This window comes from Hemitrygon akajei, chromosome 1, assembly GCF_048418815.1.
Source record: "Hemitrygon akajei chromosome 1, sHemAka1.3, whole genome shotgun sequence".
Taxonomy (NCBI): Eukaryota; Metazoa; Chordata; class Chondrichthyes; order Myliobatiformes; family Dasyatidae; genus Hemitrygon; species Hemitrygon akajei.
In genome coordinates this window covers 1,786,528-1,806,265 of record NC_133124.1, presented here as the reverse complement: position 1 = coordinate 1,806,265, position 19,738 = coordinate 1,786,528, and the positions used below count along the sequence as shown (strand labels likewise).

The following is a 19,738-nucleotide window of genomic DNA, read 5'->3' as shown; positions in this document are numbered from 1 at the left end:
CATGGAAGATACGAGCAGTACGGTGGAAATTTCAGGTGTCGGGGGCATGAAGTCAAGTCAAGTTGTCACTTTTATTGTCATTTCGACCATAACTGCTGGTACAGTGCATAGTAAAAATGAGACAACGTTTTTCAGGACCATGGTGTGACATGACACAGTACAGAAACTAGACTGAACTATCGTAAAAAAACAACACAGAGAAAGCTACATTAGACTACAGACCTACACAGGACTGCATAAAGTGTACAAAAACAGTGCAGGCACTACAATAAATAATAAACAGGACAGTAGGATTTGATGCCTTCCATGTGGTTACGTGTCGGGGCACTTCTGAGAGCAGTGTTGTGCCAGCCAGTAAGTGGCTCCGCGATATGGAATTGATGATTAGCATAAGAAAAGAGCGAGTCCTTCGAGCCGGAATCGAACCAGCGACCTAAGGATTACGGTATTTGTCACTACAGTCCTCCGCTCTACCAGCTGAGCTATCGAAGGAAAGGCACAAGCGACACGTACAACACACTGGAGGAAGTCAGCAGGTCGGACAGCATTCGTCGAAACGAGCAGTCAACGTTTCGGGCCGAGACCCTTCGTCAGAGAAGGAGAGGGCTGGTCGGTGCCAGGTGAAAAACCAGTAAGAGGAAAGGTCTTACTTCGATGTGATAAAACAGGTCGGGAACTCCTGCTTGCGAACGATGTTTATGGAGCTGAGTGACAGCTGTCTGTCTACCGCCTGGGCCCGAAACGTCGACTCTTCGCTCTTAGGCGTAGATGCTGTGTTGCCTGCTGAGTTTCTTCAGCATTTTGTGTGTGTTGCGTTGTATTTCCAGCATCTGCAGACTTCCAACGACAGAAAAAGAATTTTCCGGTGTTCGTTCGTTTTGAAGTACTCTAGCACTGACAGTAGTTTGCAGTGAGCGGAGGGGGCCAGTGGCGCAATGGATAACGCGTCTGACTACGGATCAGAAGATTGTAGGTTCGACTCCTACCTGGCTCGATGGTGTTTTCCTCATTCTTTTGCAAGCCTTATCAACTGTCTTCTTTAACCTGCTTCCTGAGCAATTGCCTTCTTCCCCATTTCTGACTCACGCTTCATTTCAGCATCAGCTGCCAGTTATCTTTGTCTCATCGCTTTTCGGGCCTTTTGTCCTCTAACATGCCCTCTTCGCTGTTGGCAAGGGCGAGCTGTCGCGATGGCGCCGAGCTGCGGTCTCCGCCAAGTTTAATTGTCATTCAACCATACAGTTCAGCATTCACCAGCATAGTTCCACCCGGGCTCAACAAGAAGCTCAGAGCCCTCGGCCTTGACCCTGTCTTGTGCAGCGGGATCCTGGACTTTCTGTCAGTTCGCAAGCAGGCAGGTTGTAAGAGTGGGTTCCCTCACCTCCAGCCCTCTGACTCTCAATGCAAAAGCCCCTCAGGGCTGCGTACTGAGTCCCCTCCTTTACTCTCTGTATACCCATGACTGTATGGCCACGCAGAGCTTTAATCTGCTAACTAAATTTGCCGACGACACTACATTGATTGGCCTTATTTCAGACAATAAAGGAGATGGCCAACAGGGAAGAAGTCATCTCTCTGACACAGTGGTGTCAAGAAAACAACCTCTCCCTTAATGTGGCAAAAACAAAGGAGCTGGTTGTGGACTACAGGAGGAATGGAGACGGACTAACCCTTATTGACATCAATGGATCTGGGGTTGAGAGGGTAAACAGCTTGAAGTTCCTCAGCATCCACATCACCGAGGACCTCACGTGGTCTGTACACTCCAGCTGTGTGGTGAAAAAGGCACAACAGCACCTCTTTCACCTCAGACTGTTGAGGAAGTTTGGTATGGGTCCCCAAATCCTAAGAACTTTCTACAGGACACAGTTGAGAACCTCCTGACTGACTGCATCACTGCCTGGTATGGGAACTGTACCTCCCTTAATCGCTGGACTCTGCAGAGAGTGGTGCGGATAGCCCAGAACATCTGTAGTTGTGAACTTCCCATGATTCAGGACATTTACAAGGACAGGTGTGTGAAAAGGGCCCGTAGGATCATTGGGGACCCGAGTCATCCCATCCACAATTTATTCCAGCCGCTACCATCCAGGAAACGGTACCGCAGCATAAAAGCCAGGACCAACAGGGTCCAGGACAGCTTCTTCCACCAGGCCATCAGACCGATTAACTCACACTGATATGAGTGTAGTCTATATTACATTGACTGTTCTATTTATTATAAATTACTATGATTGCACATTGCTCATTTAGACGGAGATGGAACGTAAAGATTTTTACTCCTTGTGTATGTGAAGGATGGAAGAAATAAAGTTAATTCAATTCAATTCAATTTATTACCAAATGAATCAGCGTTCCTCCAGGGCCAAGGTGCAAACCACAGAACCAACAGTAGCACAAGGCACATATAGCCTATGTAATTACAATAGCAAGAAACATGCAGTCACAAAAATAAAATCATATTGCCTGGGTATCCCATACTGTAAAAGGTCTAGATGGGATAGAGTTTGTCAAATGTGTTCAGGAACACTTCCTTCATCAGTACGTAGAAATCCCAACCAGAGAGTATGTGTGTCACAACCATGGATTCAGCAGCGCAGTAGATATGGCAATTGTGCTTGTGAATTTGCACGTGTCAGGAAATTACTATTTAATCGTGATAGTATTTAACTCCATTCTTGTCGTCGTAGTGCTTGTCGAGACTTGGACAGAGCATAGCAAAGCTTCGCTGTTGTTTTGCATTTGGCCTTTCCTGAGATATCGGATTTTCAAAATCAACTGGCTCTGAAGACTAACGGTATTCATTTAATATTTTGATGTTCTTTTCAGCTGCAGTGTAGACTTCCTTTTCCTTTTGAGAGTTTTTGTTAACGGCCCTGTTTGGCCTAGTGTTTATTGTTTTACTTTCCCTTTTTCGTATTAAAGTCTGTGAACTATCGACCTGCTTCAGTGCCTCTCACTCTGCACTTGGGCCATATCCGAACCGTGGTGACAATGTGAAACTGGATCTGCTATGAGGGATTGAGACAGGGCAGGTGACAAGAGTTTGTGTTGGGGAACACTTTGCCTCCAGTGACCACAATGCCATTAGTTTCAAAGTAAATGTGGACGAGGATAGGTCTGGTCTGCGGGTTGAGATTCTAAATTGGAAAAGGTCAGTTTTGATGGCATCAGAAATGATCTGTCAAGTGTGGATTGGGCTGTTTTCCGGTAGCTATGTACTTGGAAAGTGGGAGGCATTCAAAAATGAAATTTTGAGAGTAATAATCTTGTATGTGTCTGTCAGAATGAAAGATAAGGATAACAAGTATAGCGAATCTTGGTTTTCGATAGATATTGAGGCCCTGGTTAAGAGAAACATAAGGAGGTGCACAGCAGGTATAGGCAGTTAGAACAAATGGGGTGCTTATGGAGTACAAGAAAATGCAAGAGAACACAAGAAATAAACCAGGAAGCCTGAAAGAAGGCATGAAGTTGCTCGAGCAAATAAGGTGAAGGTGAATTCTAAAGGATTCTACGGATATGTGAAGAGCAAAAAGAATACAAGTGACAAAATTGGTCCTCTGGAAGTGCAGAATGGTAATCTGTGGAGGCAAAACAGATCGGGGAGATGTCAAATGCATTCTTTGCCCCTGTGTTTACTCAGGAGATGGATACAGAGTCTATAGAAGTGAGGCAAACCGGCATCAACTTCATCAATCCTCTACAGCTTAGAGAGGAGGGTGTTTTCAACCCTGAGGCAAATAAGGGTGGATACGTCTCCAGAATCCTAAGGAGGCAAGTGCCAAAAGTGCTTGGGCCCTTGTAGAGATATTTAAAGCACCCTAGCAACCAGAGTAGTAGCAGAGGTTTGGAGGATAGCCAATGTTGTTCCCCTGTTTCAAAAAGGCAATAAACAGAAACGAGGAAGTTATAGGCCAGTGAGTCTGACATCAGTTGTGGAAAGTTATTGTAAGGGAGCAAACATGTAAGTATTTGGATAAACAAAGAATGATTAACGATAGTCACCATGGCTTTGTGTGTGGCAGTTCACGTCTCACTAATGGTCGAGTTTTTTTGATGAAGTTACCAGGAAAGTGGATGAATGCAAGGCTGTGGATGTTGCCTACATGGACTCTAGTAAGGAATTTGACCTTCCAGCACCCAGGGCATACACTTTTCTCACTGTTACCATCAGGTAGGAGGTACAGCAGCCTGAAGGCACACACTCAGCGATTCAGGAACAGCTTCTTCCCCTCTGCCATCCGATTCCTAAATGGACATTGAATTTTTGGACACTACCACACATTTTAAATATATACAGTATTTCTGTTTTTGCACGGTTTTTAAAAAAAATATTCACTATACTGTACATATACCATAATTTTTTTTCAGTGTGTCACACCAGACAGTCAGCCATTCTAGTCTGGCACATGGTGTCAGGATTGGTGTCCTTTCACATTAACCGGTTCACGATATGAATGTTCCTGATTCGATTCTTGTTTTTTTTATGAGGCTGAGTGGCTAGCTCGGCACTCAACCTGGCACGGATGGAAAGTGTGGATGGAAAGGGGGGGAGGGGGGTGGCCCGACTTGGGTTCGAACTTGGGAGCCTTCGTTCTGAAGTCTGGTGCTGATACCATTGCGCCACCAGCTGGCCAATACCATAATTAATTTACTTATTTGTTATAATTATTTGTTACATACCCACAGTTTGAACATGGGACAGTGGGATGATGCAATGGTCTTGTGAGAGGGGTGATGTAATGGTCTTATGAGTGGAATGATGTTATGTCACATGATGGCATATTCCAAACAGTATTTAAACCAAAGCCTGCGATCTGTGACGCAGTTCTCATTTTTATTTTTGATGCAACGTTGTTGGTGCCGGTTGGCGGTGTGGAGGGTCCACCGGTTTTGTTTGTTGCACATTTATTTGTCCCTTACAGTCCAGTAGCGGAGAGTGGAGGCATTATCAGAGTTATCTGCGCTCAAAGGATTGGATAAAGTTAATGTTGTTCAGCTTTTTGGGGAATGATGGACCTTTGTGACTTCATTCAGGAATTGTGGCATGCATATTTGAGTTAATCCCCTGCAAGGTGGGGAAGGTTTGTGCAGTGACCACCCTCCAGTCAAAAGGTCTGTTCCTTTTATTTCCTCATGATTTCCGCGGACAAGGCATCTCCCAGCTGTGAAATTGGCAGATCGTCGATACTTCGAACGAATCGTTTGTTTTGGGGAAGTCTCTCCTTACTGACTGTATAAATCACATGGACTTTTGAATTTATCACTTTAAGTCTGTGCTTGGATGAGAACTCGTTAAGAACAGTTTCTAAGTTTGAATGTTTCTGCTGCCTAACTGTAAACTTTTGGTTAAGTTAGTCGTTTGTTTACTTTTCTAAGTTTGAGTAGAGGTTAATAAATCTCGGGATTTGCCTTAAACCCTGTCTCAATGTAACCCTGCTGCATTCGTAACATATAATATTTATTTTATTTATTATTATTGTTTTTTCTCTCTGCTACATTATGTATTGCATTGAACTGCTGCTGCTAAGTTAACAAATTTCACATTACATGCCGGCGATAATAAACCTGATTCTGATTCTGAGATCCCGCATGGGAAGCTGGTCAAGAAGGTTCAGTCACTAGGTATTCAGGATGAGGTAGTAATTTGTATTAGACATTAGCTTTGTGGGAGAAGCCAGAGTGTGGGAGTAGGGAGTTGCCTCTCTGACTGCAGGGCTGTGATTAGCGGTGTGCCGCAGGCATGGGTTCTGTGTCCTTGTTGTTTGTCATCTATATTAATGATCAGGATGATAATGTGGGTAACTGGATCAGTGAATTTGCAGATGACAGCAAGACTGGGGCTGTAGCGGTCAATGAGGAAGGCTATCATGGCTTGCAGAGAGAACTGCATCAGCTGGAAAAATGGCAGATGGAATTTAATGCAGGCAAGTGTGAGGTTTTGCACTTTGATAGGACCAACCAGGAAAGGTCTTACACAGTGAACAGTAGGACACTGAAGAGTGTAGTAGAACAAAGGGATCTGGGAATACAGCTCCATAATTCGTTGAAGATGGTGTCACAGGGAGACAGGGTTGTTAAAAAGCTTTAGGCACATCAGCGTTTATAGATCAAAGTGCTGAGCACAGCAGAGAGGATGTTGTAGTTGTATAAGATGTTGGTGAGGCCTAATCTGGAGTACTGGTGACAGTGGACAAGATAAGACAAAGTCACCTACCTACAGGAAAGGTGTAGACAAGTTTTAACAAGCGCAGAGAAAATTTACAAGGATGTTGCCACATCGGGAGGACCTGAGTTATAAGGAAAGATTGAATAAGCTGAGACTGTATTCTTTTGAATGTAGAAGAATGAAAAGAGATATGATAGAGGTACACAAATATATCAGAGGTATAGAGAAGGTAAATGTAAGCAGGCTTTTTCCACTGATGTTGGGTGGGACTACAATCAGAGGTCATGGGTTAAGGGTGAAAAGTGAGAAATTTAAAGGCAACATGAGGGGAATCTTCACTCAGTGGATCATGAGAGGGGAAACTTCATCAATCAGAGGGCCCTGAGAGTGTGAAATAATGGACTAGATGGGCCAAAGGGCCTGTTTCTGTGTTGAACTTCTCTATGTTTCTATGACTCTACGTTTGGGAGATAGAGAACTTTGGAGGAATTAAGGATCGGGATATGGAGGAGTTAATGTCAGGCCTTCACTCTGCAATCCATGCTTGAAGGGAGACGAAGGCTATCTGTGGTAGTTGGGCTGTCCCAGGTCTGTGGCTCCCGGGATCAGATATCCATGCAAACAGAAGGTACGAGAAGGTACCAGGGCTGGTCATTCAGTGCACCCGGAGGTCTAGCCAGGAGTTCAGTGTTCCAACATTGGCTTATCTGGGAAGATAACGAAGTTTGGAGCCGAGGGTCAATCTGATGTTTGAGGTTGAAGCCTAAAGGCAGAAGATTCTGAGTAGGAGACTGGAAGCCTATCCTGGAGTTGAAGAATTGTCTGTTTGTATTAGTGGGTGGGTGGATGCAAGGGAGTAGAGGGGCTTGAAAATTTCTAAGAAGAACGTAGTAACTTGCCCAAATGACTATTATCCAGTGGCACTTGCATCCACAGTGATGAAGTGTTTTGAGAGGATGATAGTGAAACATATCAACTCCTGCCTGAGAAGGTACTTGGACCTGCTCCAATTTGCCTATCAGAAGGACAGATGCACTGCAGATGCCATCTCTTTGGCTCTTCACTCAACCCTGGCACATATGGGCAGAAAGATGCAGAAATCAAAATGCTCTTTTTCAACTATAGCTCAGCATTCATTACTGTTATCCCCTCAAAACTAATCGATAAGCTTTAAGACTTTGGCCCCAATACCTCCTTGTGCAACACACACAAAATGCTGGTGGAACACAGCAAGCCAGGCAGCAACTATAGGGAGAAGTGCTGTCGACGTTTCGGGCCGAGACCCTTCCTGACAAAACGTTGACAGTGCTTCTCCCGATAGATGCTGCCTGGCCTGCTGTGTTCCACCAGCATTTTGTGTGTGTTGTTTGAATTTCCAGCATCTGCAGATTTCCTCGTGTTTACCTCCTTGTGCAGCTGGATTCTCGATTTCTTCACTTTCAGACCTCAGTCAGTTTAGTTTGGCAACAACATCTCCTCCACAATTGTCATTGGCATAGGCGCACAGCAAGGCTTGGTGCTTAGCCCTCTGCTCTGCTTGCTTTACACATATGGTGGTATGGCTAATCACAGCTCCAATGCCATATTCAAGTTTGCTGGTGACACCACTGCCTTAAGCCAAATCAAAAGTGGTGATGAATCATCATAGAAGGGAGACTGAAAATCTGGCTGAGCGGTACCACAACAACAACCTCCCAATTCAATGTCAGCAAGACTAGGATCTGATTATTGACTTCATCAGAAGGAAACCAGAGACACTGATCCAGTTCTCATTGGAGGTTCAGAGGTAGACAGGGTCAGCAACTCTAAATGCCTCAGTGTTATCATTTCAGAGGACTTGTCCTGGGCTCAGCACAATTACAACAAAAGCATGGCAGCAACTTATTCCTTAGGAGTTTACAAAGATATGACATGACATTTAAAATTCTGACAAACTTCTTTTGATGTGTGGAGGAGAATATATTGATCAGCTGCATCACAGTTGGTTTGCAAACACGAATGCCAATGAATGGAAAGTCCTACCTGAAGTAATAGATGTGGCTCAGTCCATTAAGGGTAAAGCATCTTGATAGGTTTCAATTTGGTCACTCCTCATTCTTCTAAGTTCTAGTGAATACAGGCCCAGAGCCATCAAACATTCTTCATATGAGAAGCTATTTCATCCTGTAATCATTTTTGTGAACTTCCTTTGAACCGTCCGCAGTTTTGGCATATGCTTTCTACGATAAGGGGTCCAAAACTACTCACAATACTCCAAGTGAAGCCTCACCAGTGCTTTATAAAGTGTAAGCAGTACATGGAATATAGAACATAGAATTGTACAGCACATTACAGGCCCTTTGGCCCACACTGTTGTGCCGACCCTCAAACCCTGCTTCCCATATAACCCCCTACCTTAAATTCCTCCATATACCTGTCTAGTAGTTTCTTAAACTTCCCTAGTGTATCTGCCTCCACCACTGCCTCAGGCAATGCATTCCACGCACCAACCACTCTATGAGTGAAAAACCTTCCTCTAATATCCCCCTTGAACTTTCCTCCCCTTAACTTAAAGCCATGTCCTCTTGTACTGAGCAGTGGTGCCCTGGGGAAGAGGTGCTGGCTGTCCACTCTGTCTTCCTCTTAATATCTTGTACTCCTCTATCATGTCTCGTCTCATCCTCTTTCTCTCCAAAGAGTAAAGCCTGAGCTCCCTTAATCTCTGATCATAACCTATACTCTCTAAACCAGGCAGCATCCTGGTAAATCTCCTCTGTACCCTTTCCAATGCTTCCACATCCTTCCTATAGTGAGGGAACCAGAATTGGACACAGTACTCCAAGTGTGACCTAACCAGACTTTTATAGAGCTGCATCATTACATCGCGTCTCTTAAACTCTATCCCTCGACTTATGAAAGCTAACACCCCATAAGCTTTCTTAACTACCCTATCTACCTGTGAGGCAACTTTCAGGGATCTGTGGACATGTACCCCCAAATCCCTCTGCTCCTCCACATTTTACTCCAAAGTAAAAGTCTCCTTCCAGTTACTTTGTACCCTGCCTTGGAGTTTGTCCTTCCAAAGTCCATCACCTCACACTCCTCCGGGTTGAACTCCATCTGCCACTTCTCAGCCCACTTCTGCATCCTATCAATGTCTCTCTGCAATATTTAACAATTCTCTACACTACCTACAACACCACCAACCTTTGTGTCATCTGCAAAATTGCCAACCCACCCTTTTACCCCCACATCCAGGTCATTAATAAAAATCACGAAACGTAGAGGTCCCAGAACAGATCTTCATGGGACGCCACTAGTCACAACCCTCCAATCTGAATGTACTCCCTCCACCACGACCCTCTGCCTTCTGCAGGCAAGCCAATTCTGAATCCACCTGGCCAATCTTCCCTGGATCCCATGCCTTCTGACTTTCTGAATAAGCCTATCGTGTGGAACCTTGTCAAATGCCTTACTAAAATCCATGTAGATCATATCCACTGCACTACCCTCATCTATATGCCTGGACACCTCCTCAAAGAACTCTATCAGGTTTGTTAGACATGATCTGCCCTTCACAAAGTAATGCTGACTGTCCCTGATCAGATCATGATTCTCTAATTGCCCATAGATCCTATCTCTAAGAATCTTTTCCAACAGCTTTCCCACCACAGACATAAGGCTCACTGGTCTATAATTACCTGGACTATCCCTACTACCTTTTTTGAACAAGGGGACAACATTTGCCTCCCTCCAATCCTCTGGTACCATTCCCATGGACAACGAGGAGATAAAGATCCTAGCCAGAGGATCAGCAATCTCTTCCCTCACCTCGTGGAGCAGCCTGAGGAATATTCCGTCAGGCCCCGGGGACTTATCCATCCTAATGTATTTTAACAACTCCAACACCTCCTCTCTCTTAATATCAACATGCTCCAGAACATCAACCTCACTCATATTGTCCTCACCGTCATCAAGTTCCCTCTCATTGGTGAATACCAAAGAGAGGTATTCATTGAGGACCTCGCTCACTTCCACAGCCTCCAGGCACATCTTCCCACTTTTATCTCTAATTGGTCCTACCTACACTCCTGTCATCCTTTTGTTCTTCACATAATTGAAGAATGCCTTGGGGTTTTCCTTTACCCTACTTGCCAAGGCCTTCTCATGCCCCCTTCTTGCTCTTCTCAGCCGCTACTTAAGCTCCTTTCTTGCTACCCTATATTCCTCAATAGACCCATCTGATCCTTGCTTCCTCAACCTCATGTATGCTGCCTTCTTCCACCTGACTAGATTTTCCACTTCACTTGTCATCCATGGTTCCTTCACCCTACCATTCTTTATCTTCCTCACCGGGACAAATTTATCCCTAACTTCCTGCAAGAGATCCTTAAACATCGACCACATGTCCATAGTACATTTCCCTGCAAAAACATCATCCCAATTCACACCCACAAGTTCTAGCCTTATAGACTCATAATCTGTCCTTCCCCAATTAAAAATGTTCCTGTTCTCTCTGATTCTATCCTTTTCCATGATAATGTTAAAGGCCAGGGAGCGGTGATCACTGTCCCCCAGATGCTCACCCACTGACAGATCTGTGACCTGACCCAGTTCGTTACCTAATACTAGATCTAGTATGGCATTCCCCCTAGTCGGTCTGTCAACATACTGTGACAGGAATCCATCCCGGACACACTTAACAAACTCTGCCCCATCTAAACCCTTGGAACTAATCAAGTGCCAATCAATATTAGGGAAGTTAAAGTCACCCATGATAATAACCCTGTTATTTTTGCACCCTTCCAAAATCTGCCTCCCAGTCTGCTCCTCGGTATCTCTGCTGCTACCAGGGGGCCTATAGAATACCCCCAGTAGAGTAACTGCTCCTTTCCTTTTTTTCAATCTTTTTACTGATATCAACATGGCAAGATTGATACATAATTATTTAGATTACAAAATTGCAAAATTAAAATGAGCATAAAAGGATACATAAGCCATAAGTACAATATAGTTAAGTCTTCCCAAATCATACATGATACAAATATAATATAGACAAGAAAAAAAAACTAGGTATATCCATATGAAAAAAGAACAGAAAAAACAAAGAAAAAGAGAAAAAAAATTATTACCCCAAAAAACAAGAACTAATCTAACAAACTAACCTCTAACTAATAAAAAAAAGAAGAAAGGGAAAAAAGAGCTTTTTATAGTATCTAAGAATAGACAAAGAATCATCAGTGTCACCAATTCCAATCTCTTCTGCTCACTTCCTGTTCCTGACTTCTACCCATACTGACTCAAAAGAGGATCCTTATACATTACCCAGCCTTTCTGTAGCTGAAATAGTATCCCTGACCAGTAATGCCATCCCTCCTCCCTTTCCCCCCCTCTCTATCCCTTTTAAAGCACTGAAATCCAGGAATATTGAGAATCCATTCCTGCCCTGGTGCCAGCCAAGTCTCCGTAATGGCCACTACATCATAATTCCATGTATGTATCCAAGTCCTCAGTTCACCAGCTTTGTTCCTGATGCTTCTTGCATTGAAGTGCACACACTTTAGCCCTTCTACCTTACTACCTTTACACCCTTTATTCTGCTTCTCTTTCCTCAAAGCCTCTCTATGTGTTAGATCTGGCTTTACTCCATGCACTTCTTTCACTGCTCTATCGCTCTGGGTCCCATCCCCCTTGCAAATTAGTTTAAACCCTCCGGAACCATGCTAGCAAACCTACCTGCAAGGATATTGCTCCCTCTCGAGTTCAGGTGCAACCCATCCAATCTAAACAGGTCCCACCTTCCCCAGAAGAGATCCCAATGATCCAAAAATCTAAAACCCTGCCCCCTTCACCAACTCCTCAGCCACACATTCAACTGCCATCTCCTTCAATTCTTACCATCATTATCACGTAGCACTGGCAGCAATACATCCTTGCTTTTAAATTCTAGTCCTCTTGAAATGAATGCTAACACCTTATTTGCCTTCCTCACCACAGACTCAACCTGCAAATTCTCATTTAGAGTAAGTCCATAAGTCATGGGAGCAGAAATAGTCCATTTGGCCCATCGAGTCTGCTCTGCCATTCAATAGTGGCTGATCCTTTTTATCCCTCTTTAGCCCCACTCGCTGGACTTCTCCCCATCACCTTTGATGCCATTTCCAATCAGGAACCTATCAAACTCTGCCTTAAATACACCCAACAACCTGACCTGCACACCTCCCTGTGGTAATAAATCCCTCAAATTCAACACCCACTGGCTAAAGAAAATTCTCCCCATCCCTGTTTTAAATGGATACCCCTCTATCCTGAGGCTGTGCCCTTTTGTCCCAGACTCCCCAACTATTGGAAACATACTTTCCACATCTACTCCATATAGGCCTTTCAACATTTGAAAGGTTTCAATGAGATCCCTCCTCATCCTTCTAATTTCCAGCAAGTACAAATCAAAGAACTATCAAACTTTCCTCATATGATAACTCTTTCATTCCCAGAATCACCCTTGTGACCCTCCTCTGAACCCTCTCGATACCAGCAGATTTTTTCATAGATGAGAAGCCCAGAACTGCTCACAGTACACAAGGAGAGGCTTTACCAGTGTCTTATAAAGCCTCAGCATCACATCCTAGCTCATGTATTCTAGACCTCTTGAACTGCATGCTAACATTGCATTTGCCTTCCCAACCACCGCCTCTACCTGCAAGTAAATCTTCAGGATGTTCTGCACAAGGACTCCCAAGTTCCTTTGCATCTCAGATTCTTGGATTTTCTACCCATTTAGAATATAGTCTGCACATTTATTTCTTCTACCAAATTGTGTGACCGTGCAATTTCCAACATTGTATTTCATTTACCACTCTCTTGCCCATTCTCCTAATCTAAGTCTATCATGAGCCCACATGTTTCCTGAACACTGTCTGCCCCACCACCAATCTTTGCAAACTTGGCAACAAAGCCATGTATTCCATCACCTAAATCATTGATATACAGTATAAAAAGAAGTGGTCCAAACACTGACCCCTGTGGAACACCACTGGTCACTGGCAGACAACCAGAAAAGGATCCTTTTATTCCCAGTTGTTGCCTCCTACCGATCAGTCAATGCTCTAACCACGTTTGTAACTTTCCTGTAATAACATGGGCTCTTAAGTTGGTCAGCAGCCACTTAAGTGGCACCTTGTGAAAGGTTCTGGAAGTTAAAAACATGCAACATCCACTGCATCCTCTTTATCTATAATATGTCATCTCCTCAACAACTTCCAACAGGTTTGTCAGGCAAGGTTTTCCCTTAAGGAAAACATGCTGACTTTGTCTTATCTTGTCCTGTGTCACCAAGTACTCCATATCCTCATCCTTAACAACTGACTCCAACATCTTCCCAATCACTGAGGTCAGACTAACTGGTCTATAATTTCCCTTCTGATCCCTTCCTTCTTTCTTAAAGTGTGGAGTGTCCTTTGCAATTTTTCATGCCAGAGTCCAATGTTTTTTGAAAGATCATTACTAATGCCTCCACGGTCTTTACCACTACCTCTCAGAATCCTAGAGTGCAGTTCATCTGATCCGGGTGACCTACGTACTTCTAGGTCTTTCAGCTTTTTGAGCACCTTCTCCCTTCTAATACTAACTCACCCACTGCTCTACTTTTACACACTACAACATCAGGTACACTGCTAATGTCTTCCACAGTGACAACTGATGCAGAATACTCAGTTAGTTCATCGGCCATCGTCTTGGCCCCTGTTATTATTTCTCCGGCCTTGCTTTCAAGTGGTCCTATATCTGCTCACATCTCTTTTATTTTTTACATAATTGAGAAAGCTTTTATAATCCCCTTTGATATTGTTTGCTAGCTTGCTTTCATATTTCATCTCTCCCCTCCTAATGATTCTTTTCATTCCTCTTTGTAGGTTTTTAAAAGCTTACCGGACCTCTGTCTTCCCATTAGTTTTTGCTTTGTTGTGGGCCATCTCTTTTGCTTTTACATTAGCTTTGACTTCCCTTGTCAGCTATGGTTGTACTATTTTGCCATTTGAGTATTTCTTTGTTTTTTGGAATACGTCTGTCCTGCTCCTTCCTCATTTTACCCAGACACTCAAGCCATTGTTGCTCTGCTGTCATCCCTGCCAGCATCTTCTTCCAATTTACTTTGGCCAACTCCTCTGTCATACCACTGTACTTACCTTTACTACATTGAAATACTGCTACGTCAGACTTTACTTTCTCCCTATCAAAACTACCTGACCCTCCAGCTATCTTCATATCATCTACAAAATTTGCAACAGAGGCATCAATTCCTTTATTCATAATTCGGTTCCAACACAGAGCCCTGTGGAACATCACTAGTCACTGGCAGCCAACCAGAAAAGGCTCCCTTTATTCCCATTCTTTACCTCCTGCCAATCAGCCACTGATTTATCCATGCAGAATCTTTCCTGCAATGCCATGGACTCGCAGTTTGTTAAGCACCCTCATCTGTGGCACCTTGTCAAAGACTTCCTGAAAATCCAAGTACACAACATCAGCTGATTCTCTTTTGTCTATCCTGCTTGTTAGTTCTTCAGAGAATTCCAACAGATTTTATCATGTGCCTCCATGTACCCCAAAACCACAGTCTTAACAATCGACTCCAATGTCTTCCTAACCACTGAGGTCAGACTAACAAGCCTATAATTTCCTTTTTTCTTCTGACTCTCTTCCTTCTTGAAAAATGGAGTGACATTTGCAATTTTGCAGTCTTTCAGAACCATTCCAGAATCTAGTGATTCTTGAAAGATCATTACTAATGCCTCCACAATGTCTTCCACCACCTCATTCAGAACTCTGGAACGTACAACATCTGGTCTAGGTGACTTATGTCCCTTCAGACCTTTTAGTTTCCCAAGAACCTTCTCTCCAGTAATGGTAACTTCACACACCTCATGACCCCTGACACCTGGTACTTCCACCATACTGCTAGTGTCTTCCCACCATAAAGACTGATGCATAATATTCAGTTCATCTGCCATTCCTTTGTCCCCCATTACTACCTCTCCAGCATCGTTTTCCAGTGATTTGATATCCACTTTCACCTTTCTTTTACAATTTATATATCTAAAGAAGCCTTTGGTATCCTCTTTAATATTATTGGCTAGATTACTTTTGTAATCTATCTCCACCTTCTTAATGACTTTTTAGTTGCCTTTTGTTCTGTTGGTATTTTAAAGCTTCCCAATCCACTAACTTCCAACTAATTTTTCTCTATGGCTTTTATGTTGTCTTCAACTTCCATTGTTAGCCATGGTTGTGTCACCTTTAGAATACTTCCTCCTCTTTGGGATGTATATATCCTGTGCCTTTGAAATGGTCTCCAGAAATTCCAGTCCTTGCTGTTCTGCAACAATCCCAGCCAGTATTCTTTTCCAATCAATTCTGGCCAACTCCTTTCTTGTGCCTATAATTTACTGATGCATCTGATTTTAGTTTTCTATATACCACGTTTATTGCAGGCATTCACAGAAAAATGAACCAATCTTCAGGAAGTTTGAAGTACTGTTGAGGTCCCCACATTGATTTTTTTATTGCTTTTTCTTTCCATTTTGTTTAATATTTGCTCTGTTGTTCAAGTCTGGCTTGCAACAAAGAAAGGACCAAAGAATCTGGAACCTGGGGCAAACAAATTGGTCATGGAACTCAGGGCATCTGGCAGGATTGAGTTGGGTTGGGGGAGAGAATTGTTGATGAATGGGTTGGAGATCCTGCATCAGGACAGAGTTTGCTTTGAGCCTTATATTTTCAAGTATACAGGCACTCCATTATCTATATTTACCCATTCATGATTTCTCAGCCATTTAAGCAATGGAACGATTGCTCAAAAGCCCATTATATCTGATGGGTCATAGCTACCAGTGGTTTGGAGATGGAGTTTGAATCTTCCTTGACCACGAACATGAACAGATTGTATAGCTAATTAGTAAACTCCAAATCATTCATCTCAGTTAGTCTGTACAGAAATTCCTCTTATCCATTGTTACAAATTGACTGAAAAATGCAGTGAAATCTGGCTGTTTTATCTAATCTGAGTTCCTGTTACAAGGTGATGCCCTGCATATTAAATCTGGACATACAGGTAAATGGGTTCATGGTGGCCTTGTTATTGGACATGCTATTTGGTTGGTGGACTGGGGATATGTCTCTCCCTGAGGAAGTCTAAGGCCCTTCTTTCCTACAAGTCACAATTAGCATCTGCTAATCTCCCCCCATCCCAGATAGGGTTGCATGAAGCCACCGGAGCAGGTGGAGGATGGCCTTATGAGCATCTGATCCATATTACAAGTTATGCTACCACTGACACCAGGCAGACAATCTGGAGTATTGATAACGGCTGGGGTCACCTGTCTTGTAAAGACACTGCCCAGAAGAAGGCAATGGCAAACCACTTTTGCTGAAAAAATTTTCAAGAACAATCATGGTGATGGAAAGACGATGAGCACCCATGTCATACAAAATGCCACATAATGATGATGATGATGACCACACCCAGGAAATCTTGGAAGCTGATCCTCCATTGGCTATTAGTGTCATACGAAGGGCGGGGCTTTGGGAATGGACCCAAACGCAAGACACTGACACTGAAGTACTGGGAACTGGACTGGACTAGAGTTAGGGTGTGACTGGACACAGACTAGGAGTTGGAACAGGAGCACGGACTTGGGCTATGAAAGCAGGACCAGGATGAGGAACTTGGAACTAGGAGCCTGGGCATGGACTCCAAGCCAGAGACTGGACTAGGACCCAGAACCTGGGTCTTGACTTGGGCTCGGACCCCAGAACTAAGCGAGGACATGATGAGGCTTGGGTTCTTCGAGACTCAGCTAGGCCCTTAGGTACAGAGCCAGGACTCCTTAGAGCACTGGGCCAGGACCGTTCCTAGGACACAGGGCTGGGTTGTTTTTGCAGAGCCAGGCCCCTGCTTTGGACACCGGGCCGGGATGCTTACTAGGCTGTGGGACCTGGATGACTGCCGAGGTAAACCGCTGAGGAAGCTGTCAGGGATTCAGATGGAGAGGGAAAGAGAACAGTCCAGCCTCAGGGTAATGGCAAAGACGGCCTGGCTTACCCAATGGAGGCAAGGACAGGAAGGGAGCTCAATCAGGGGTGGCTCCGAGTCTCGGGGCGGCTAGCAATCTTGGCTGGCTAAGGAAACAGCGGAATCCATATCTAGCTCAGAGTGGCAGACGGCCACTCAGCTGGCCCCAGAAACGGCCGAATCCATACCCCCGATAACTACTCCGACTATAAACAAGGCTTCATGAAGCGGTGGTCCTTCAACCAGGCCTAGAGATCATGGAGGGCTGCTCTAGCCTTCCACTGGCGGGTTGCTCCAAGGGGATACTGACGAGACAAACCAGCCACCACAATCGACCCCAGGGCCACTTATATTCCCAGCCCCAAGACGAGAATCAGGCGCCTATGATTAAACACAACTGAAACAAGGGACAGCCGGAAGACCCGGAGTCTGGGGTCCACGGACCGGACCATGAACCGGAATGCATTTTTCATGGACCAGACCATGACACTCAGATCCTTATGGAACCTCAATGGCCCATGGACATCAGAGGTGCCTCTGTACATTTAGGCTGTTAGTTCGACCACAGACCATAAAATAGAGAGGCAGAATCAGGCTATTCTAGGTTTTATTCTAAAATATTCTATTTTAGGTTTTTATTCTTTGGAGAGTAGAAGCTTGAGGGGGGACTTGATAGAGATATTTAAAATTATGAGGGGGATAGACAGAGTTGACATGGATAGGCTTTTTCCATTGAGAGTAGGGGAGATTCAAACAAGAGGACATGAGTTGAGAGTTACGGGGCAAAAGTTTAGGGGTAACACAAGGGGGATTTTCTTTACTCAGGGAGTGGTAGCTGTGTGGAACAAGCTTCCAGTAGAAATGGTAGAAGCAGATTCGATTTTGTCATTAAAAAATTGGATAGGTATATGGACAGGAAAGGAATGGAGGGTTATGGGCTGAGTGCAGGTAGGTGGGACTAAGTGAGAGTAAGCATTCGGCATGGACTAGAAGGGTCAAGATGGCCTGTTTCCGTGCTGTAATTGTTATATAGTTACATGTTATATGGTTATTCAGCCTATCATTTCTACTCCACCATTCCATTATGGCTTATTTCTCCTGGGAGTGCACATTGCACAGAATTTCCCATGGTCCCAGAACACATCTTACACACTTTCTGAGCAGGCTAAAGAGAGTTGGTCTACACATATCTATACTGACATCATTCTATGGTTGCACCTAACAAACGGCATCAGTGGATGTATGGAAGGCGCTGCGGGCAGACAGGAAGGCTTTACAACAGGTAATCAAAACTGTCCAATGCATTACTGGCAGCAACCTGCCCACCAGTAGGGACATATGTACCAAAAGGTGCTGGAAAAGGGTCAGTAACATTATGAAGGATCTCACCCACTCCTGACGAAGGGTCTCGGCCCGAAACGTCGACAGCGCTTCTCCCTATAGATGCTGCCTGACCACCAGCATTTTGTGTGTGTGGTTATGAGAGGATCACTGCTTTCCCGCCAATACCATTCACGTGTGCACGCCCCGCAGTCTCACCGTTGGGATGGAAAGCATCGCTTTCCCGCCAATACAAGTCACGTGCGCATGCCTCAGTCTCACTCCCGCCGGTCTCGCATTGGTTTTAGCAAGGTGTGGATGTGCGATCTTGCTCTCTTAAAGTTTTGTTGGTTTTACCTACAGTGCAGTGATTTTGTGCTTGAAATGTTTAACTATGCCTCCCAAGCGTCTGATGTAATGTCCTGGGCCATCAGCCGAGCGGTAGAGAACCGCTTTAACACTCGAAAAAAAAGTTGAAAATTATAAACAGCGCGGCATCAGCTGAGGGTAACACAGCTCTGGGACGCTACTGCCGGGAACAGAATCTTGCCTTTAAAGTTCTTTTGTTGCTTGACAATGCGCAAGCCCATTCTAAACATTTAGACAGTATTCCTCCTAACATAACAGTGCGTTTCCTGCCGCCTAACACAACATCGCTGATTCAGCCACTCGACCAAGGTGCGATCCACATTCAAGGCGTATTTTTTTTACGGCGAACTATTTCTCAGATGCTGCAAGCAACTGACGATTTTGAAAATCCCGGGAGTTTTACCAACGGTGAGGGAATGGTGGAAGTCGGAACACTTGGCACAAATGACGATGGACATGGACCCAAGTTTAGAGCGGAGTCAGCATTTCAGTCGTTCCCTGCCGTCAACCCTTCTTCCCTCCAAGCAAATTTATGTTGAAAAACAAAATGCTGCCAAGCAAACAACCCTCACCGTTTTCTTCAAACGGGTGTCATCTCCTGCTGCCGGCAGTTCTAAGAGTTCTGTGAGTCTTCCTTCACCCCTTGCTGTGCTTGATGATCCTGACGACCCACAACCATCCACCTTATCCGTGCAAAGCTGCCCGACACCACAACAGCCATTCATCTCCCGGAGCGAACACACCTGCTACCGTTGGTGAGTACTGTACACCCTAGTATGTTAACTTTCTATGATCTATTACATTGAATATTACCTAAAATGATGAAATAT

The 19,738-nt window shown here is 44.3% G+C and overlaps 1 non-coding gene across 1 annotated transcript; it reads left to right on the top strand.

Annotated features, from left to right (window-relative positions):
* Positions 1 to 921: 921 nt before the first annotated feature.
* On the top strand, positions 922 to 994 carry trnar-acg (transfer RNA arginine (anticodon ACG)). Its single transcript has one exon. It is a non-coding gene; the product is annotated as a tRNA-Arg (tRNA).
* Positions 995 to 19,738: the final 18,744 nt, after the last annotated feature.